Source organism: Aquarana catesbeiana, linkage group LG03 (assembly GCF_042186555.1).
Source record: "Aquarana catesbeiana isolate 2022-GZ linkage group LG03, ASM4218655v1, whole genome shotgun sequence".
Classification (NCBI taxonomy): Eukaryota; Metazoa; Chordata; class Amphibia; order Anura; family Ranidae; genus Aquarana; species Aquarana catesbeiana.
Genome location: NC_133326.1, coordinates 678,385,482 through 678,404,380, shown reverse-complemented (window position 1 = coordinate 678,404,380; position 18,899 = coordinate 678,385,482). Strand labels below are relative to the sequence as shown.

The window sequence follows — 18,899 nt, the reverse complement described above, 5'->3', positions numbered from 1 at the left end:
GCAGACAAGACAGGTCAAGCTGAGTCGGGAACAGGAAATCAAATAATATCAGAAACAGGGGCAGCTGAAGATCATCCAGCAACTAATGGCTCATGCTGCTTGCTTTAAATAGGCCACTGGGCACCAGAATCTGTCACGCATTGTGTGCGCTTTGGCGTACGCACATGCGCACATGCGCATGTGCACATGAATTCTCCTGGCCGTTCTTGCTCTTCTGCACATTCGCATTGGCAAATTTCTATGTGCCAATCTTCTACGAACCATTCTCTCATACAGACATTATCCTTTTTTTTCACACCTTTGTAAAAGCCCTTTTGAATTCCTCTTTGCTTTTTGCTTTCTGTGTGATGAAACAAAGGGAAGCATGTCACATAGATGGAAAATGCCTCTGTTTTTCCAGGGTGAGTAGACATTGTATCTTGCAAGGTCTGTTAGATGCAGAGTTAAAGATTTCAGCTGGGTGGAATATTTAGGAGGGCAAAAGAGCACTGAAAGCTTGAGCTGCCGCTCACTTTTCCATCCATGTGGCTTCTTGGAAAACTTAAGGGATGAAGAGTAGTGATTTTCATGGATTAAGGACCCCAAGACTCAAAAGAAGCAGAGAGATCAGTGCCCCATGTGAGGATCGAACTCACGACCTTCAGATTATGAGACTGACGCGCTACCTGCTGCGCTAACGAGGCTGAACGGCAATGGGAATTTGCGTGCCACTGCTGGCCACTATACTTGGAAGATGATGCAGGCGGCATTATTTTTTTTCAATTTAGTTTTCTCTATTTTTCCCAAAGAAGGGCAAAAGTTTTCCCATATGGTCTAGCGGTTAGGATTCCTGGTTTTCACCCAGGCGGCCCGGGTTCGCCTCCCGGTATGGGAAACGCAAGACCTTTTAATGACATGTACACTCCTAGTGCTAAAACCTCCAAAGCTGTTTTTCCATTGTAACCTCCAATCATTCCCTAGTTGTCAAAGCCAGGAATGCAGACAAGACAGGTCAAGCTGAGTCGGGAACAGGAAATCAAATAATATCAGAAACAGGGGCAGCTGAAGATCATCCAGCAACTAATGGCTCATGCTGCTTGCTTTAAATAGGCCACTGGGCACCAGAATCTGTCACGCATTGTGTGCGCTTTGGCGTACGCACATGCGCACATGCGCATGTGCACATGAATTCTCCTGGCCGTTCTTGCTCTTCTGCACATTCGCATTGGCAAATTTCTATGTGCCAATCTTCTACGAACCATTCTCTCATACAGACATTATCCTTTTTTTTCACACCTTTGTAAAAGCCCTTTTGAATTCCTCTTTGCTTTTTGCTTTCTGTGTGATGAAACAAAGGGAAGCATGTCACATAGATGGAAAATGCCTCTGTTTTTCCAGGGTGAGTAGACATTGTATCTTGCAAGGTCTGTTAGATGCAGAGTTAAAGATTTCAGCTGGGTGGAATATTTAGGAGGGCAAAAGAGCATTGAAAGCTTGAGCTGCCGCTCACTTTTCCATCCATGTGGCTTCTTGGAAAACTTAAGGGATGAAGAGTAGTGATTTTCATGGATTAAGGACCCCAAGACTCAAAAGAAGCAGAGAGATCAGTGCCCCGTGTGAGGATCGAACTCACGACCTTCAGATTATGAGACTGACGCGCTACCTGCTGCACTAACGAGGCTGAACGGCAATGGGAATTTGCGTGCCACTGCTGGCCACTATACTTGGAAGATGATGCAGGCGGCATTATTTTTTTTCAATTTAGTTTTCTCTATTTTTCCCAAAGAAGGGCAGAAAGTTTTCCCATATGGTCTAGCGGTTAGGATTCCTGGTTTTCACCCAGGCGGCCCGGGTTCGACTCCCGGTATGGGAAACGCAAGACCTTTTAATGACATGTACACTCCTAGTGCTGAAACCTCCAAAGCTGTTTTTCCATTGTAACCTCCAATCATTCCCTAGTTGTCAAAGCCAGGAATGCAGACAAGACAGGTCAAGCTGAGTCGGGAACAGGAAATCAAATAATATCAGAAACAGGGGCAGCTGAAGATCATCCAGCAACTAATGGCTCATGCTGCTTGCTTTAAATAGGCCACTGGGCACCAGAATCTGTCACGCATTGTGTGCGCTTTGGCGTACGCACATGTGCACATGAATTCTCCTGGCCGTTCTTGCTCTTCTGCACATTCGCATTGGCAAATTTCTATGTGCCAATCTTCTACGAACCATTCTCTCATACAGACATTATCCTTTTTTTTCACACCTTTGTAAAAGCCCTTTTGAATTCCTCTTTGCTTTTTGCTTTCTGTGTGATGAAACAAAGGGAAGCATGTCACATAGATGGAAAATGCCTCTGTTTTTCCAGGGTGAGTAGACATTGTATCTTGCAAGGTCTGTTAGATGCAGAGTTAAAGATTTCATCTGGGTGGAATATTTAGGAGGGCAAAAGAGCATTGAAAGCTTGAGCTGCCGCTCACTTTTCCATCCATGTGGCTTCTTGGAAAACTTAAGGGATGAAGAGTAGTGATTTTCATGGATTAAGGACCCCAAGACTCAAAAGAAGCAGAGAGATCAGTGCCCCGTGTGAGGATCGAACTCACGACCTTCAGATTATGAGACTGACGCGCTACCTGCTGCGCTAACGATGCTGATCGGCAATGAGAATTTGCGTGCCACTGCTGGCCACTATACTTGGAAGATGATGCAGGCGGCATTATTTTTTTTCAATTTAGTTTTCTCTATTTTTCCCAAAGAAGGGCAGAAAGTTTTCCCATATGGTCTAGCGGTTAGGATTCCTGGTTTTCACCCAGGCGGCCCGGGTTCGACTCCCGGTATGGGAAACGCAAGACCTTTTAATGACATGTACACTCCTAGTGCTGAAACCTCCAAAGCTGTTTTTCCATTGTAACCTCCAATCATTCCCTAGTTGTCAAAGCCAGGAATGCAGACAAGACAGGTCAAGCTGAGTCGGGAACAGGAAATCAAATAATATCAGAAACAGGGGCAGCTGAAGATCATCCAGCAACTAATGGCTCATGCTGCTTGCTTTAAATAGGCCACTGGGCACCAGAATCTGTCACGCATTGTGTGCGCTTTGGCGTACGCACATGCGCACATGCGCATGTGCACATGAATTCTCCTGGCCGTTCTTGCTCTTCTGCACATTCGCATTGGCAAATTTCTATGTGCCAATCTTCTACGAACCATTCTCTCATACAGACATTATCCTTTTTTTTCACACCTTTGTAAAAGCCCTTTTGAATTCCTCTTTGCTTTTTGCTTTCTGTGTGATGAAACAAAGGGAAGCATGTCACATAGATGGAAAATGCCTCTGTTTTTCCAGGGTGAGTAGACATTGTATCTTGCAAGGTCTGTTAGATGCAGAGTTAAAGATTTCAGCTGGGTGGAATATTTAGGAGGGCAAAAGAGCATTGAAAGCTTGAGCTGCCGCTCACTTTTCCATCCATGTGGCTTCTTGGAAAACTTAAGGGATGAAGAGTAGTGATTTTCATGGATTAAGGACCCCAAGACTCAAAAGAAGCAGAGAGATCAGTGCCCCATGTGAGGATCGAACTCACGACCTTCAGATTATGAGACTGACGCGCTACCTGCTGCGCTAACGAGGCTGAACGGCAATGGGAATTTGCGTGCCACTGCTGGCCACTATACTTGGAAGATGATGCAGGCGGCATTATTTTTTTTCAATTTAGTTTTCTCTATTTTTCCCAAAGAAGGGCAGAAAGTTTTCCCATATGGTCTAGCGGTTAGGATTCCTGGTTTTCACCCAGGCGGCCCGGGTTCGACTCCCGGTATGGGAAACGCAAGACCTTTTAATGACATGTACACTCCTAGTGCTGAAACCTCCAAAGCTGTTTTTCCATTGTAACCTCCAATCATTCCCTAGTTGTCAAAGCCAGGAATGCAGACAAGACAGGTCAAGCTGAGTCGGGAACAGGAAATCAAATAATATCAGAAACAGGGGCAGCTGAAGATCATCCAGCAACTAATGGCTCATGCTGCTTGCTTTAAATAGGCCACTGGGCACCAGAATCTGTCACGCATTGTGTGCGCTTTGGCGTACGCACATGCGCACATGAATTCTCCTGGCCGTTCTTGCTCTTCTGCACATTCGCATTGTCAAATTTCTATGTGCCAATCTTCTACGAACCATTCTCTCATACAGACATTATCCTTTTTTTTCACACCTTTGTAAAAGCCCTTTTGAATTCCTCTTTGCTTTTTGCTTTCTGTGTGATGAAACAAAGGGAAGCATGTCACATAGATGGAAAATGCCTCTGTTTTTCCAGGGTGAGTAGACATTGTATCTTGCAAGGTCTGTTAGATGCAGAGTTAAAGATTTCAGCTGGGTGGAATTTTTAGGAGGGCAAAAGAGCATTGAAAGCTTGAGCTGCCGCTCACTTTTCCATCCATGTGGCTTCTTGGAAAACTTAAGGGATGAAGAGTAGTGATTTTCATGGATTAAGGACCCCAAGACTCAAAAGAAGCAGAGAAATCAGTGCCCCGTGTGAGGATCGAACTCACGACCTTCAGATTATGAGACTGACGCGCTACCTGCTGCGCTAACGAGGCTGAACGGCAATGGGAATTTGCGTGCCACTGCTGGCCACTATACTTGGAAGATGATGCAGGCGGCATTATTTTTTTTCAATTTAGTTTTCTCTATTTTTCCCAAAGAAGGGCAGAAAGTTTTCCCATATGGTCTAGCGGTTAGGATTCCTGGTTTTCACCCAGGCGGCCTGGGTTCGACTCCCGGTATGGGAAACACAAGACCTTTTAATGACATGTACACTCCTAGTGCTGAAACCTCCAAAGCTGTTTTTCCATTGTAACCTCCAATCATTCCCTAGTTGTCAAAGCCAGGAATGCAGACAAGACAGGTCAAGCTGAGTCGGGAACAGGAAATCAAATAATATCAGAAACAGGGGCAGCTGAAGATCATCCAGCAACTAATGGCTCATGCTGCTTGCTTTAAATAGGCCACTGGGCACCAGAATCTGTCACGCATTGTGTGCGCTTTGGCGTACGCACATGCGCATGTGCACATGAATTCTCCTGGCCGTTCTTGCTCTTCTGCACATTCGCATTGGCAAATTTCTATGTGCCAATCTTCTACGAACCATTCTCTCATACAGACATTATCCTTTTTTTTCACACCTTTGTAAAAGCCCTTTTGAATTCCTCTTTGCTTTTTGCTTTCTGTGTGATGAAACAAAGGGAAGCATGTCACATAGATGGAAAATGCCTCTGTTTTTCCAGGGTGAGTAGACATTGTATCTTGCAAGGTCTGTTAGATGCAGAGTTAAAGATTTCAGCTGGGTGGAATATTTAGGAGGGCAAAAGAGCATTGAAAGCTTGAGCTGCCGCTCACTTTTCCATCCATGTGGCTTCTTGGAAAACTTAAGGGATGAAGAGTAGTGATTTTCATGGATTAAGGACCCCAAGACTCAAAAGAAGCAGAGAGATCAGTGCCCCGTGTGAGGATCGAACTCACGACCTTCAGATTATGAGACTGACGCGCTACCTGCTGCGCTAACGAGGCTGAACGGCAATGGGAATTTGCGTGCCACTGCTGGCCACTATACTTGGAAGATGATGCAGGCGGCATTATTTTTTTTCAATTTAGTTTTCTCTATTTTTCCCAAAGAAGGGCAGAAAGTTTTCCCATATGGTCTAGCGGTTAGGATTCCTGGTTTTCACCCAGGCGGCCCGGGTTCGACTCCCGGTATGGGAAACGCAAGACCTTTTAATGACATGTACACTCCTAGTGCTGAAACCTCCAAAGCTGTTTTTCCATTGTAACCTCCAATCATTCCCTAGTTGTCAAAGCCAGGAATGCAGACAAGACAGGTCAAGCTGAGTCGGGAACAGGAAATCAAATAATATCAGAAACAGGGGCAGCTGAAGATCATCCAGCAACTAATGGCTCATGCTGCTTGCTTTAAATAGGCCACTGGGCACCAGAATCTGTCACGCATTGTGTGCGCTTTGGCGTACGCACATGCGCATGTGCACATGAATTCTCCTGGCCGTTCTTGCTCTTCTGCACATTCGCATTGGCAAATTTCTATGTGCCAATCTTCTACGAACCATTCTCTCATACAGACATTATCCTTTTTTTTCACACCTTTGTAAAAGCCCTTTTGAATTCCTCTTTGCTTTTTGCTTTCTGTGTGATGAAACAAAGGGAAGCATGTCACATAGATGGAAAATGCCTCTGTTTTTCCAGGGTGAGTAGACATTGTATCTTGCAAGGTCTGTTAGATGCAGAGTTAAAGATTTCAGCTGGGTGGAATATTTAGGAGGGCAAAAGAGCATTGAAAGCTTGAGCTGCCGCTCACTTTTCCATCCATGTGGCTTCTTGGAAAACTTAAGGGATGAAGAGTAGTGATTTTCATGGATTAAGGACCCCAAGACTCAAAAGAAGCAGAGAGATCAGTGCCCCGTGTGAGGATCGAACTCACGACCTTCAGATTATGAGACTGACGCGCTACCTGCTGCGCTAACGAGGCTGAACGGCAATGGGAATTTGCGTGCCACTGCTGGCCACTATACTTGGAAGATGATGCAGGCGGCATTATTTTTTTTCAATTTAGTTTTCTCTATTTTTCCCAAAGAAGGGCAGAAAGTTTTCCCATATGGTCTAGCGGTTAGGATTCCTGGTTTTCACCCAGGCGGCCCGGGTTCGACTCCCGGTATCGGAAACGCAAGACCTTTTAATGACATGTACACTCCTAGTGCTGAAACCTCCAAAGCTGTTTTTCCATTGTAACCTCCAATCATTCCCTAGTTGTCAAAGCCAGGAACGCAAGACCTTTTAATGACATGTACACTCCTAGTGCTGAAACCTCCAAAGCTGTTTTTCCATTGTAACCTCCAATCATTCCCTAGTTGTCAAAGCCAGGAATGCAGACAAGACAGGTCAAGCTGAGTCGGGAACAGGAAATCAAATAATATCAGAAACAGGGGCAGCTGAAGATCATCCAGCAACTAATGGCTCATGCTGCTTGCTTTAAATAGGCCACTGGGCACCAAAATCTGTCACGCATTGTGTGCGCTTTGGCGTACGCACATGCGCATGTGCACATGAATTCTCCTGACCGTTCTTGCTCTTCTGCACATTCGCATTGGCAAATTTCTATGTGCCAATCTTCTACGAACCATTCTCTCATACAGACATTATCCTTTTTTTTCACACCTTTGTAAAAGCCCTTTTGAATTCCTCTTTGCTTTTTGCTTTCTGTGTGATGAAACAAAGGGAAGCATGTCACATAGATGGAAAATGCCTCTGTTTTTCCAGGGTGAGTAGACATTGTATCTTGCAAGGTCTGTTAGATGCAGAGTTAAAGATTTCAGCTGGGTGGAATATTTAGGAGGGCAAAAGAGCATTGAAAGCTTGAGCTGCCGCTCACTTTTCCATCCATGTGGCTTCTTGGAAAACTTAAGGGATGAAGAGTAGTGATTTTCATGGATTAAGGACCCCAAGACTCAAAAGAAGCAGAGAGATCAGTGCCCCGTGTGAGGATCGAACTCACGACCTTCAGATTATGAGACTGACGCGCTACCTGCTGCGCTAACGAGGCTGAACGGCAATGGGAATTTGCGTGCCACTGCTGGCCACTATACTTGGAAGATGATGCAGGCGGCATTATTTTTTTTCAATTTAGTTTTCTCTATTTTTCCCAAAGAAGGGCAGAAAGTTTTCCCATATGGTCTAGCGGTTAGGATTCCTGGTTTTCACCCAGGTGGCCCGGGTTCGACTCCCGGTATGGGAAACGCAAGACCTTTTAATGACATGTACACTCCTAGTGCTGAAACCTCCAAAGCTGTTTTTCCATTGTAACCTCCAATCATTCCCTAGTTGTCAAAGCCAGGAATGCAGACAAGACAGGTCAAGCTGAGTCGGGAACAGGAAATCAAATAATATCAGAAACAGGGGCAGCTGAAGATCATCCAGCAACTAATGGCTCATGCTGCTTGCTTTAAATAGGCCACTGGGCACCAGAATCTGTCACGCATTGTGTGCGCTTTGGCGTACGCACATGCGCACATGCGCATGTGCACATGAATTCTCCTGGCCGTTCTTGCTCTTCTGCACATTCGCATTGGCAAATTTCTATGTGCCAATCTTCTACGAACCATTCTCTCATACAGACATTATCCTTTTTTTTCACACCTTTGTAAAAGCCCTTTTGAATTCCTCTTTGCTTTTTGCTTTCTGTGTGATGAAACAAAGGGAAGCATGTCACATAGATGGAAAATGCCTCTGTTTTTCCAGGGTGAGTAGACATTGTATCTTGCAAGGTCTGTTAGATGCAGAGTTAAAGATTTCAGCTGGGTGGAATATTTAGGAGGGCAAAAGAGCATTGAAAGCTTGAGCTGCCGCTCACTTTTCCATCCATGTGGCTTCTTGGAAAACTTAAGGGATGAAGAGTAGTGATTTTCATGGATTAAGGACCCCAAGACTCAAAAGAAGCAGAGAGATCAGTGCCCCGTGTGAGGATCGAACTCACGACCTTCAGATTATGAGACTGACGCGCTACCTGCTGCGCTAACGAGGCTGAACGGCAATGGGAATTTGCGTGCCACTGCTGGCCACTATACTTGGAAGATGATGCAGGCGGCATTATTTTTTTTCAATTTAGTTTTCTCTATTTTTCCCAAAGAAGGGCAGAAAGTTTTCCCATATGGTCTAGCGGTTAGGATTCCTGGTTTTCACCCAGGCGGCCCGGGTTCGACTCCCGGTATGGGAAACGCAAGACCTTTTAATGACATGTACACTCCTAGTGCTGAAACCTCCAAAGCTGTTTTTCCATTGTAACCTCCAATCATTCCCTAGTTGTCAAAGCCAGGAATGCAGACAAGACAGGTCAAGCTGAGTCGGGAACAGGAAATCAAATAATATCAGAAACAGGGGCAGCTGAAGATCATCCAGCAACTAATGGCTCATGCTGCTTGCTTTAAATAGGCCACTGGGCACCAGAATCTGTCACGCATTGTGTGCGCTTTGGCGTACGCACATGCGCACATGCACATGTGCACATGAATTCTCCTGGCCGTTCTTGCTCTTCTGCACATTCGCATTGGCAAATTTCTATGTGCCAATCTTCTACGAACCATTCTCTCATACAGACATTATCCTTTTTTTTCACACCTTTGTAAAAGCCCTTTTGAATTCCTCTTTGCTTTTTGCTTTCTGTGTGATGAAACAAAGGGAAGCATGTCACATAGATGGAAAATGCCTCTGTTTTTCCAGGGTGAGTAGACATTGTATCTTGCAAGGTCTGTTAGATGCAGAGTTAAAGATTTCAGCTGGGTGGAATATTTAGGAGGGCAAAAGAGCATTGAAAGCTTGAGCTGCCGCTCACTTTTCCATCCATGTGGCTTCTTGGAAAACTTAAGGGATGAAGAGTAGTGATTTTCATGGATTAAGGACCCCAAGACTCAAAAGAAGCAGAGAGATCAGTGCCCCGTGTGAGGATCGAACTCACGACCTTCAGATTATGAGACTGACGCGCTACCTGCTGCGCTAACGAGGATGAACGGCAATGAGAATTTGCGTGCCACTGCTGGCCACTATACTTGGAAGATGATGCAGGCGGCATTATTTTTTTTCAATTTAGTTTTCTCTATTTTTCCCAAAGAAGGGCAGAAAGTTTTCCCATATGGTCTAGCGGTTAGGATTCCTGGTTTTCACCCAGGCGGCCCGGGTTCGACTCCCGGTATCGGAAACGCAAGACCTTTTAATGACATGTACACTCCTAGTGCTGAAACCTCCAAAGCTGTTTTTCCATTGTAACCTCCAATCATTCCCTAGTTGTCAAAGCCAGGAATGCAGACAAGACAGGTCAAGCTGAGTCGGGAACAGGAAATCAAATAATATCAGAAACAGGGGCAGCTGAAGATCATCCAGCAACTAATGGCTCATGCTGCTTGCTTTAAATAGGCCACTGGGCACCAGAATCTGTCACGCATTGTGTGCGCTTTGGCGTACGCACATGCGCATGTGCACATGAATTCTCCTGGCCGTTCTTGCTCTTCTGCACATTCGCATTGGCAAATTTCTATGTGCCAATCTTCTACGAACCATTCTCTCATACAGACATTATCCTTTTTTTTCACACCTTTGTAAAAGCCCTTTTGAATTCCTCTTTGCTTTTTGCTTTCTGTGTGATGAAACAAAGGGAAGCATGTCACATAGATGGAAAATGCCTCTGTTTTTCCAGGGTGAGTAGACATTGTATCTTGCAAGGTCTGTTAGATGCAGAGTTAAAGATTTCAGCTGGGTGGAATATTTAGGAGGGCAAAAGAGCATTGAAAGCTTGAGCTGCCGCTCACTTTTCCATCCATGTGGCTTCTTGGAAAACTTAAGGGATGAAGAGTAGTGATTTTCATGGATTAAGGACCCCAAGACTCAAAAGAAGCAGAGAGATCAGTGCCCCGTGTGAGGATCGAACTCACGACCTTCAGATTATGAGACTGACGCGCTACCTGCTGCGCTAACGAGGCTGAACGGCAATGGGAATTTGCGTGCCACTGCTGGCCACTATACTTGGAAGATGATGCAGGCGGCATTATTTTTTTTCAATTTAGTTTTCTCTATTTTTCCCAAAGAAGGGCAGAAAGTTTTCCCATATGGTCTAGCGGTTAGGATTCCTGGTTTTCACCCAGGCGGCCCGGGTTCGACTCCCGGTATGGGAAACGCAAGACCTTTTAATGACATGTACACTCCTAGTGCTGAAACCTCCAAAGCTGTTTTTCCATTGTAACCTCCAATCATTCCCTAGTTGTCAAAGCCAGGAATGCAGACAAGACAGGTCAAGCTGAGTCGGGAACAGGAAATCAAATAATATCAGAAACAGGGGCAGCTGAAGATCATCCAGCAACTAATGGCTCATGCTGCTTGCTTTAAATAGGCCACTGGGCACCAGAATCTGTCACGCATTGTGTGCGCTTTGGCGTACGCACATGCGCACATGAATTCTCCTGGCCGTTCTTGCTCTTCTGCACATTCGCATTGTCAAATTTCTATGTGCCAATCTTCTACGAACCATTCTCTCATACAGACATTATCCTTTTTTTTCACACCTTTGTAAAAGCCCTTTTGAATTCCTCTTTGCTTTTTGCTTTCTGTGTGATGAAACAAAGGGAAGCATGTCACATAGATGGAAAATGCCTCTGTTTTTCCAGGGTGAGTAGACATTGTATCTTGCAAGGTCTGTTAGATGCAGAGTTAAAGATTTCAGCTGGGTGGAATTTTTAGGAGGGCAAAAGAGCATTGAAAGCTTGAGCTGCCGCTCACTTTTCCATCCATGTGGCTTCTTGGAAAACTTAAGGGATGAAGAGTAGTGATTTTCATGGATTAAGGACCCCAAGACTCAAAAGAAGCAGAGAAATCAGTGCCCCGTGTGAGGATCGAACTCACGACCTTCAGATTATGAGACTGACGCGCTACCTGCTGCGCTAACGAGGCTGAACGGCAATGGGAATTTGCGTGCCACTGCTGGCCACTATACTTGGAAGATGATGCAGGCGGCATTATTTTTTTTCAATTTAGTTTTCTCTATTTTTCCCAAAGAAGGGCAGAAAGTTTTCCCATATGGTCTAGCGGTTAGGATTCCTGGTTTTCACCCAGGCGGCCCGGGTTCGACTCCCGGTATGGGAAACGCAAGACCTTTTAATGACATGTACACTCCTAGTGCTGAAACCTCCAAAGCTGTTTTTCCATTGTAACCTACAATCATTCCCTAGTTGTCAAAGCCAGGAATGCAGACAAGACAGGTCAAGCTGAGTCGGGAACAGGAAATCAAATAATATCAGAAACAGGGGCAGCTGAAGATCATCCAGCAACTAATGGCTCATGCTGCTTGCTTTAAATAGGCCACTGGGCACCAGAATCTGTCACGCATTGTGTGCGCTTTGGCGTACGCACATGCGCATGTGCACATGAATTCTCCTGGCCGTTCTTGCTCTTCTGCACATTCGCATTGGCAAATTTCTATGTGCCAATCTTCTACGAACCATTCTCTCATACAGACATTATCCTTTTTTTTCACACCTTTGTAAAAGCCCTTTTGAATTCCTCTTTGCTTTTTGCTTTCTGTGTGATGAAACAAAGGGAAGCATGTCACATAGATGGAAAATGCCTCTGTTTTTCCAGGGTGAGTAGACATTGTATCTTGCAAGGTCTGTTAGATGCAGAGTTAAAGATTTCAGCTGGGTGGAATATTTAGGAGGGCAAAAGAGCATTGAAAGCTTGAGCTGCCGCTCACTTTTCCATCCATGTGGCTTCTTGGAAAACTTAAGGGATGAAGAGTAGTGATTTTCATGGATTAAGGACCCCAAGACTCAAAAGAAGCAGAGAGATCAGTGCCCCGTGTGAGGATCGAACTCACGACCTTCAGATTATGAGACTGACGCGCTACCTGCTGCGCTAACGAGGCTGAACGGCAATGGGAATTTGCGTGCCACTGCTGGCCACTATACTTGGAAGATGATGCAGGCGGCATTATTTTTTTTCAATTTAGTTTTCTCTATTTTTCCCAAAGAAGGGCAGAAAGTTTTCCCATATGGTCTAGCGGTTAGGATTCCTGGTTTTCACCCAGGCGGCCCGGGTTCGACTCCCGGTATGGGAAACGCAAGACCTTTTAATGACATGTACACTCCTAGTGCTGAAACCTCCAAAGCTGTTTTTCCATTGTAACCTCCAATCATTCCCTAGTTGTCAAAGCCAGGAATGCAGACAAGACAGGTCAAGCTGAGTCGGGAACAGGAAATCAAATAATATCAGAAACAGGGGCAGCTGAAGATCATCCAGCAACTAATGGCTCATGCTGCTTGCTTTAAATAGGCCACTGGGCACCAGAATCTGTCACGCATTGTGTGCGCTTTGGCGTACGCACATGCGCACATGAATTCTCCTGGCCGTTCTTGCTCTTCTGCACATTCGCATTGTCAAATTTCTATGTGCCAATCTTCTACGAACCATTCTCTCATACAGACATTATCCTTTTTTTTCACACCTTTGTAAAAGCCCTTTTGAATTCCTCTTTGCTTTTTGCTTTCTGTGTGATGAAACAAAGGGAAGCATGTCACATAGATGGAAAATGCCTCTGTTTTTCCAGGGTGAGTAGACATTGTATCTTGCAAGGTCTGTTAGATGCAGAGTTAAAGATTTCAGCTGGGTGGAATTTTTAGGAGGGCAAAAGAGCATTGAAAGCTTGAGCTGCCGCTCACTTTTCCATCCATGTGGCTTCTTGGAAAACTTAAGGGATGAAGAGTAGTGATTTTCATGGATTAAGGACCCCAAGACTCAAAAGAAGCAGAGAAATCAGTGCCCCGTGTGAGGATCGAACTCACGACCTTCAGATTATGAGACTGACGCGCTACCTGCTGCGCTAACGAGGCTGAACGGCAATGGGAATTTGCGTGCCACTGCTGGCCACTATACTTGGAAGATGATGCAGGCGGCATTATTTTTTTTCAATTTAGTTTTCTCTATTTTTCCCAAAGAAGGGCAGAAAGTTTTCCCATATGGTCTAGCGGTTAGGATTCCTGGTTTTCACCCAGGCGGCCCGGGTTCGACTCCCGGTATGGGAAACGCAAGACCTTTTAATGACATGTACACTCCTAGTGCTGAAACCTCCAAAGCTGTTTTTCCATTGTAACCTCCAATCATTCCCTAGTTGTCAAAGCCAGGAATGCAGACAAGACAGGTCAAGCTGAGTCGGGAACAGGAAATCAAATAATATCAGAAACAGGGGCAGCTGAAGATCATCCAGCAACTAATGGCTCATGCTGCTTGCTTTAAATAGGCCACTGGGCACCAGAATCTGTCACGCATTGTGTGCGCTTTGGCGTACGCACATGCGCATGTGCACATGAATTCTCCTGGCCGTTCTTGCTCTTCTGCACATTCGCATTGGCAAATTTCTATGTGCCAATCTTCTACGAACCATTCTCTCATACAGACATTATCCTTTTTTTTCACACCTTTGTAAAAGCCCTTTTGAATTCCTCTTTGCTTTTTGCTTTCTGTGTGATGAAACAAAGGGAAGCATGTCACATAGATGGAAAATGCCTCTGTTTTTCCAGGGTGAGTAGACATTGTATCTTGCAAGGTCTGTTAGATGCAGAGTTAAAGATTTCAGCTGGGTGGAATATTTAGGAGGGCAAAAGAGCATTGAAAGCTTGAGCTGCCGCTCACTTTTCCATCCATGTGGCTTCTTGGAAAACTTAAGGGATGAAGAGTAGTGATTTTCATGGATTAAGGACCCCAAGACTCAAAAGAAGCAGAGAGATCAGTGCCCCGTGTGAGGATCGAACTCACGACCTTCAGATTATGAGACTGACGCGCTACCTGCTGCGCTAACGAGGCTGAACGGCAATGGGAATTTGCGTGCCACTGCTGGCCACTATACTTGGAAGATGATGCAGGCGGCATTATTTTTTTTCAATTTAGTTTTCTCTATTTTTCCCAAAGAAGGGCAGAAAGTTTTCCCATATGGTCTAGCGGTTAGGATTCCTGGTTTTCACCCAGGCGGCCCGGGTTCGACTCCCGGTATGGGAAACGCAAGACCTTTTAATGACATGTACACTCCTAGTGCTGAAACCTCCAAAGCTGTTTTTCCATTGTAACCTCCAATCATTCACTAGTTGTCAAAGCCAGGAATGCAGACAAGACAGGTCAAGCTGAGTCGGGAACAGGAAATCAAATAATATCAGAAACAGGGGCAGCTGAAGATCATCCAGCAACTAATGGCTCATGCTGCTTGCTTTAAATAGGCCACTGGGCACCAGAATCTGTCACGCATTGTGTGCGCTTTGGCGTACGCACATGCGCACATGCGCATGTGCACATGAATTCTCCTGGCCGTTCTTGCTCTTCTGCACATTCGCATTGGCAAATTTCTATGTGCCAATCTTCTACGAACCATTCTCTCATACAGACATTATCCTTTTTTTTCACACCTTTGTAAAAGCCCTTTTGAATTCCTCTTTGCTTTTTGCTTTCTGTGTGATGAAACAAAGGGAAGCATGTCACATAGATGGAAAATGCCTCTGTTTTTCCAGGGTGAGTAGACATTGTATCTTGCAAGGTCTGTTAGATGCAGAGTTAAAGATTTCAGCTGGGTGGAATATTTAGGAGGGCAAAAGAGCATTGAAAGCTTGAGCTGCCGCTCACTTTTCCATCCATGTGGCTTCTTGGAAAACTTAAGGGATGAAGAGTAGTGATTTTCATGGATTAAGGACCCCAAGACTCAAAAGAAGCAGAGAGATCAGTGCCCCGTGTGAGGATCAAACTCACGACCTTCAGATTATGAGACTGACGCGCTACCTGCTGCGCTAACGAGGCTGAACGGCAATTGGAATTTGCGTGCCACTGCTGGCCACTATACTTGGAAGATGATGCAGGCGGCATTATTTTTTTTCAATTTAGTTTTCTCTATTTTTCCCAAAGAAGGGCAGAAAGTTTTCCCATATGGTCTAGCGGTTAGGATTCCTGGTTTTCACCCAGGCGGCCCGGGTTCGACTCCCGGTATGGGAAACGCAAGACCTTTTAATGACATGTACACTCCTAGTGCTGAAACCTCCAAAGCTGTTTTTCCATTGTAACCTCCAATCATTCCCTAGTTGTCAAAGCCAGGAATGCAGACAAGACAGGTCAAGCTGAGTCGGGAACAGGAAATCAAATAATATCAGAAACAGGGGCAGCTGAAGATCATCCAGCAACTAATGGCTCATGCTGCTTGCTTTAAATAGGCCACTGGGCACCAGAATCTGTCACGCATTGTGTGCGCTTTGGCGTACGCACATGCGCATGTGCACATGAATTCTCCTGGCCGTTCTTGCTCTTCTGCACATTCGCATTGGCAAATTTCTATGTGCCAATCTTCTACGAACCATTCTCTCATACAGACATTATCCTTTTTTTTCACACCTTTGTAAAAGCCCTTTTGAATTCCTCTTTGCTTTTTGCTTTCTGTGTGATGAAACAAAGGGAAGCATGTCACATAGATGGAAAATGCCTCTGTTTTTCCAGGGTGAGTAGACATTGTATCTTGCAAGGTCTGTTAGATGCAGAGTTAAAGATTTCAGCTGGGTGGAATATTTAGGAGGGCAAAAGAGCATTGAAAGCTTGAGCTGCCGCTCACTTTTCCATCCATGTGGCTTCTTGGAAAACTTAAGGGATGAAGAGTAGTGATTTTCATGGATTAAGGACCCCAAGACTCAAAAGAAGCAGAGAGATCAGTGCCCCGTGTGAGGATCGAACTCACGACCTTCAGATTATGAGACTGACGCGCTACCTGCTGCGCTAACGAGGCTGAACGGCAATTGGAATTTGCGTGCCACTGCTGGCCACTATACTTGGAAGATGATGCAGGCGGCATTATTTTTTTTCAATTTAGTTTTCTCTATTTTTCCCAAAGAAGGGCAGAAAGTTTTCCCATATGGTCTAGCGGTTAGGATTCCTGGTTTTCACCCAGGCGGCCCGGGTTCGACTCCCGGTATGGGAAACGCAAGACCTTTTAATGACATGTACACTCCTAGTGCTGAAACCTCCAAAGCTGTTTTTCCATTGTAACCTCCAATCATTCCCTAGTTGTCAAAGCCAGGAATGCAGACAAGACAGGTCAAGCTGAGTCGGGAACAGGAAATCAAATAATATCAGAAACAGGGGCAGCTGAAGATCATCCAGCAACTAATGGCTCATGCTGCTTGCTTTAAATAGGCCACTGGGCACCAGAATCTGTCACGCATTGTGTGCGCTTTGGCGTACGCACATGCGCACATGCGCATGTGCACATGAATTCTCCTGGCCGTTCTTGCTCTTCTGCACATTCGCATTGGCAAATTTCTATGTGCCAATCTTCTACGAACCATTCTCTCATACAGACATTATCCTTTTTTTTCACACCTTTGTAAAAGCCCTTTTGAATTCCTCTTTGCTTTTTGCTTTCTGTGTGATGAAACAAAGGGAAGCATGTCACATAGATGGAAAATGCCTCTGTTTTTCCAGGGTGAGTAGACATTGTATCTTGCAAGGTCTGTTAGATGCAGAGTTAAAGATTTCAGCTGGGTGGAATATTTAGGAGGGCAAAAGAGCATTGAAAGCTTGAGCTGCCGCTCACTTTTCCATCCATGTGGCTTCTTGGAAAACTTAAGGGATGAAGAGTAGTGATTTTCATGGATTAAGGACCCCAAGACTCAAAAGAAGCAGAGAGATCAGTGCCCCGTGTGAGGATCGAACTCACGACCTTCAGATTATGAGACTGACGCGCTACCTGCTGCGCTAACGAGGCTGAACGGCAATTGGAATTTGCGTGCCACTGCTGGCCACTATACTTGGAAGATGATGCAGGCGGCATTATTTTTTTTCAATTTAGTTTTCTCTATTTTTCCCAAAGAAGGGCAGAAAGTTTTCCCATATGGTCTAGCTGTTAGGATTCCTGGTTTTCACCCAGGCGGCCCGGGTTCGACTCCCGGTATGGGAAACGCTAGACCTTTTAATGACATGTACACTCCTAGTGCTGAAACCTCCAAAGCTGTTTTTCCACTGTAACCTCCAATCATTCCCTAGTTGTCAAAGCCAGGAATGCAGACAAGACAGGTCAAGCTGAGTCGGGAACAGGAAATCAAATAATATCAGAAACAGGGGCAGCTGAAGATCATCCAGCAACTAATGGCTCATGCTGCTTGCTTTAAATAGGCCACTGGGCACCAGAATCTGTCACGCATTGTGTGCGCTTTGGCGTACGCACATGCGCACATGCGCATGTGCACATGAATTCTCCTGGCCGTTCTTGCTCTTCTGCACATTCGCATTGGCAAATTTCTATGTGCCAATCTTCTACGAACCATTCTCTCATACAGACATTATCCTTTTTTTTCACACCTTTGTAAAAGCCCTTTTGAATTCCTCTTTGCTTTTTGCTTTCTGTGTGATGAAACAAAGGGAAGCATGTCACATAGATGGAAAATGCCTCTGTTTTTCCAGGGTGAGTAGACATTGTATCTTGCAAGGTCTGTTAGATGCAGAGTTAAAGATTTCAGCTGGGTGGAATATTTAGGAGGGCAAAAGAGCATTGAAAGCTTGAGCTGCCGCTCACTTTTCCATCCATGTGGCTTCTTGGAAAACTTAAGGGATGAAGAGTAGTGATTTTCATGGATTAAGGACCCCAAGACTCAAAAGAAGCAGAGAGATCAGTGCCCCGTGTGAGGATCGAACTCACGACCTTCAGATTATGAGACTGACGCGCTACCTGCTGCGCTAACGAGGCTGAACGGCAATGGGAATTTGCGTGCCACTGCTGGCCACTATACTTGGAAGATGATGCAGGCGGCATTATTTTTTTTCAATTTAGTTTTCTCTATTTTTCCCAAAGAAGGGCAGAAAGTTTTCCCATATGGTCTAGCGGTTAGGATTCCTGGTTTTCACCCAGGCGGCCCGGGTTCGACTCCCGGTATGGGAAACGCAAGACCTTTTAATGACATGTACACTCCTAGTGCTGAAACCTCCAAAGCTGTTTTTCCATTGTAACCTCCAATCATTCCCTAGTTGTCAAAGCCAGGAATGCAGACAAGACAGGTCAAGCTGAGTCGGGAACAGGAAATCAAATAATATCAGAAACAGGGGCAGCTGAAGATCATCCAGCAACTAATGGCTCATGCTGCTTGCTTTAAATAGGCCACTGGGCACCAGAATCTGTCACGCATTGTGTGCGCTTTGGCGTACGCACATGCGCATGTGCACATGAATTCTCCTGGCCGTTCTTGCTCTTCTGCACATTCGCATTGGCAAATTTCTATGTGCCAATCTTCTACGAACCATTCTCTCATACAGACATTATCCTTTTTTTTCACACCTTTGTAAAAGCCCTTTTGAATTCCTCTTTGCTTTTTGC

The 18,899-nt window shown here is 45.2% G+C and overlaps 36 non-coding genes across 36 annotated transcripts; 17 read left to right on the top strand and 19 right to left on the bottom strand.

The window, feature by feature from the left end:
- Positions 1-610: 610 nt before the first annotated feature.
- On the bottom strand, positions 611-683 carry TRNAM-CAU (transfer RNA methionine (anticodon CAU)). Its single transcript has one exon. It is a non-coding gene; the product is annotated as a tRNA-Met (tRNA).
- A 904-nt stretch (positions 684-1,587) lies between these two features.
- Positions 1,588-1,660, bottom strand: TRNAM-CAU (transfer RNA methionine (anticodon CAU)). The gene has a single exon. It is a non-coding gene; the product is annotated as a tRNA-Met (tRNA).
- Positions 1,661-1,780: 120 nt separating this feature from the next.
- Positions 1,781-1,852, top strand: TRNAE-UUC (transfer RNA glutamic acid (anticodon UUC)). Its single transcript has one exon. It is a non-coding gene; the product is annotated as a tRNA-Glu (tRNA).
- Positions 1,853-2,551: 699 nt separating this feature from the next.
- On the bottom strand, positions 2,552-2,624 carry TRNAM-CAU (transfer RNA methionine (anticodon CAU)). Its single transcript has one exon. It is a non-coding gene; the product is annotated as a tRNA-Met (tRNA).
- A 120-nt stretch (positions 2,625-2,744) lies between these two features.
- On the top strand, positions 2,745-2,816 carry TRNAE-UUC (transfer RNA glutamic acid (anticodon UUC)). The gene has a single exon. It is a non-coding gene; the product is annotated as a tRNA-Glu (tRNA).
- Positions 2,817-3,529: 713 nt separating this feature from the next.
- Positions 3,530-3,602, bottom strand: TRNAM-CAU (transfer RNA methionine (anticodon CAU)). Its single transcript has one exon. It is a non-coding gene; the product is annotated as a tRNA-Met (tRNA).
- Positions 3,603-3,722: 120 nt separating this feature from the next.
- Positions 3,723-3,794, top strand: TRNAE-UUC (transfer RNA glutamic acid (anticodon UUC)). The gene has a single exon. It is a non-coding gene; the product is annotated as a tRNA-Glu (tRNA).
- Positions 3,795-4,493: 699 nt separating this feature from the next.
- On the bottom strand, positions 4,494-4,566 carry TRNAM-CAU (transfer RNA methionine (anticodon CAU)). The gene has a single exon. It is a non-coding gene; the product is annotated as a tRNA-Met (tRNA).
- Positions 4,567-4,686: 120 nt separating this feature from the next.
- TRNAE-UUC (transfer RNA glutamic acid (anticodon UUC)) lies at positions 4,687-4,758 on the top strand. Its single transcript has one exon. It is a non-coding gene; the product is annotated as a tRNA-Glu (tRNA).
- Positions 4,759-5,463: 705 nt separating this feature from the next.
- Positions 5,464-5,536, bottom strand: TRNAM-CAU (transfer RNA methionine (anticodon CAU)). The gene has a single exon. It is a non-coding gene; the product is annotated as a tRNA-Met (tRNA).
- Positions 5,537-5,656: 120 nt separating this feature from the next.
- TRNAE-UUC (transfer RNA glutamic acid (anticodon UUC)) lies at positions 5,657-5,728 on the top strand. Its single transcript has one exon. It is a non-coding gene; the product is annotated as a tRNA-Glu (tRNA).
- Positions 5,729-6,433: 705 nt separating this feature from the next.
- TRNAM-CAU (transfer RNA methionine (anticodon CAU)) lies at positions 6,434-6,506 on the bottom strand. Its single transcript has one exon. It is a non-coding gene; the product is annotated as a tRNA-Met (tRNA).
- Positions 6,507-6,626: 120 nt separating this feature from the next.
- On the top strand, positions 6,627-6,698 carry TRNAE-UUC (transfer RNA glutamic acid (anticodon UUC)). The gene has a single exon. It is a non-coding gene; the product is annotated as a tRNA-Glu (tRNA).
- An 806-nt stretch (positions 6,699-7,504) lies between these two features.
- Positions 7,505-7,577, bottom strand: TRNAM-CAU (transfer RNA methionine (anticodon CAU)). Its single transcript has one exon. It is a non-coding gene; the product is annotated as a tRNA-Met (tRNA).
- Positions 7,578-7,697: 120 nt separating this feature from the next.
- TRNAE-UUC (transfer RNA glutamic acid (anticodon UUC)) lies at positions 7,698-7,769 on the top strand. Its single transcript has one exon. It is a non-coding gene; the product is annotated as a tRNA-Glu (tRNA).
- A 713-nt stretch (positions 7,770-8,482) lies between these two features.
- TRNAM-CAU (transfer RNA methionine (anticodon CAU)) lies at positions 8,483-8,555 on the bottom strand. The gene has a single exon. It is a non-coding gene; the product is annotated as a tRNA-Met (tRNA).
- A 120-nt stretch (positions 8,556-8,675) lies between these two features.
- Positions 8,676-8,747, top strand: TRNAE-UUC (transfer RNA glutamic acid (anticodon UUC)). Its single transcript has one exon. It is a non-coding gene; the product is annotated as a tRNA-Glu (tRNA).
- Positions 8,748-9,460: 713 nt separating this feature from the next.
- On the bottom strand, positions 9,461-9,533 carry TRNAM-CAU (transfer RNA methionine (anticodon CAU)). The gene has a single exon. It is a non-coding gene; the product is annotated as a tRNA-Met (tRNA).
- An 897-nt stretch (positions 9,534-10,430) lies between these two features.
- TRNAM-CAU (transfer RNA methionine (anticodon CAU)) lies at positions 10,431-10,503 on the bottom strand. The gene has a single exon. It is a non-coding gene; the product is annotated as a tRNA-Met (tRNA).
- Positions 10,504-10,623: 120 nt separating this feature from the next.
- Positions 10,624-10,695, top strand: TRNAE-UUC (transfer RNA glutamic acid (anticodon UUC)). The gene has a single exon. It is a non-coding gene; the product is annotated as a tRNA-Glu (tRNA).
- Positions 10,696-11,394: 699 nt separating this feature from the next.
- Positions 11,395-11,467, bottom strand: TRNAM-CAU (transfer RNA methionine (anticodon CAU)). Its single transcript has one exon. It is a non-coding gene; the product is annotated as a tRNA-Met (tRNA).
- A 120-nt stretch (positions 11,468-11,587) lies between these two features.
- TRNAE-UUC (transfer RNA glutamic acid (anticodon UUC)) lies at positions 11,588-11,659 on the top strand. The gene has a single exon. It is a non-coding gene; the product is annotated as a tRNA-Glu (tRNA).
- A 705-nt stretch (positions 11,660-12,364) lies between these two features.
- TRNAM-CAU (transfer RNA methionine (anticodon CAU)) lies at positions 12,365-12,437 on the bottom strand. The gene has a single exon. It is a non-coding gene; the product is annotated as a tRNA-Met (tRNA).
- A 120-nt stretch (positions 12,438-12,557) lies between these two features.
- TRNAE-UUC (transfer RNA glutamic acid (anticodon UUC)) lies at positions 12,558-12,629 on the top strand. Its single transcript has one exon. It is a non-coding gene; the product is annotated as a tRNA-Glu (tRNA).
- Positions 12,630-13,328: 699 nt separating this feature from the next.
- On the bottom strand, positions 13,329-13,401 carry TRNAM-CAU (transfer RNA methionine (anticodon CAU)). The gene has a single exon. It is a non-coding gene; the product is annotated as a tRNA-Met (tRNA).
- Positions 13,402-13,521: 120 nt separating this feature from the next.
- On the top strand, positions 13,522-13,593 carry TRNAE-UUC (transfer RNA glutamic acid (anticodon UUC)). Its single transcript has one exon. It is a non-coding gene; the product is annotated as a tRNA-Glu (tRNA).
- Positions 13,594-14,298: 705 nt separating this feature from the next.
- On the bottom strand, positions 14,299-14,371 carry TRNAM-CAU (transfer RNA methionine (anticodon CAU)). Its single transcript has one exon. It is a non-coding gene; the product is annotated as a tRNA-Met (tRNA).
- A 120-nt stretch (positions 14,372-14,491) lies between these two features.
- On the top strand, positions 14,492-14,563 carry TRNAE-UUC (transfer RNA glutamic acid (anticodon UUC)). The gene has a single exon. It is a non-coding gene; the product is annotated as a tRNA-Glu (tRNA).
- A 713-nt stretch (positions 14,564-15,276) lies between these two features.
- On the bottom strand, positions 15,277-15,349 carry TRNAM-CAU (transfer RNA methionine (anticodon CAU)). Its single transcript has one exon. It is a non-coding gene; the product is annotated as a tRNA-Met (tRNA).
- A 120-nt stretch (positions 15,350-15,469) lies between these two features.
- Positions 15,470-15,541, top strand: TRNAE-UUC (transfer RNA glutamic acid (anticodon UUC)). The gene has a single exon. It is a non-coding gene; the product is annotated as a tRNA-Glu (tRNA).
- Positions 15,542-16,246: 705 nt separating this feature from the next.
- Positions 16,247-16,319, bottom strand: TRNAM-CAU (transfer RNA methionine (anticodon CAU)). The gene has a single exon. It is a non-coding gene; the product is annotated as a tRNA-Met (tRNA).
- A 120-nt stretch (positions 16,320-16,439) lies between these two features.
- Positions 16,440-16,511, top strand: TRNAE-UUC (transfer RNA glutamic acid (anticodon UUC)). The gene has a single exon. It is a non-coding gene; the product is annotated as a tRNA-Glu (tRNA).
- Positions 16,512-17,224: 713 nt separating this feature from the next.
- On the bottom strand, positions 17,225-17,297 carry TRNAM-CAU (transfer RNA methionine (anticodon CAU)). Its single transcript has one exon. It is a non-coding gene; the product is annotated as a tRNA-Met (tRNA).
- A 120-nt stretch (positions 17,298-17,417) lies between these two features.
- Positions 17,418-17,489, top strand: TRNAE-UUC (transfer RNA glutamic acid (anticodon UUC)). The gene has a single exon. It is a non-coding gene; the product is annotated as a tRNA-Glu (tRNA).
- A 713-nt stretch (positions 17,490-18,202) lies between these two features.
- On the bottom strand, positions 18,203-18,275 carry TRNAM-CAU (transfer RNA methionine (anticodon CAU)). Its single transcript has one exon. It is a non-coding gene; the product is annotated as a tRNA-Met (tRNA).
- A 120-nt stretch (positions 18,276-18,395) lies between these two features.
- Positions 18,396-18,467, top strand: TRNAE-UUC (transfer RNA glutamic acid (anticodon UUC)). The gene has a single exon. It is a non-coding gene; the product is annotated as a tRNA-Glu (tRNA).
- Positions 18,468-18,899: the final 432 nt, after the last annotated feature.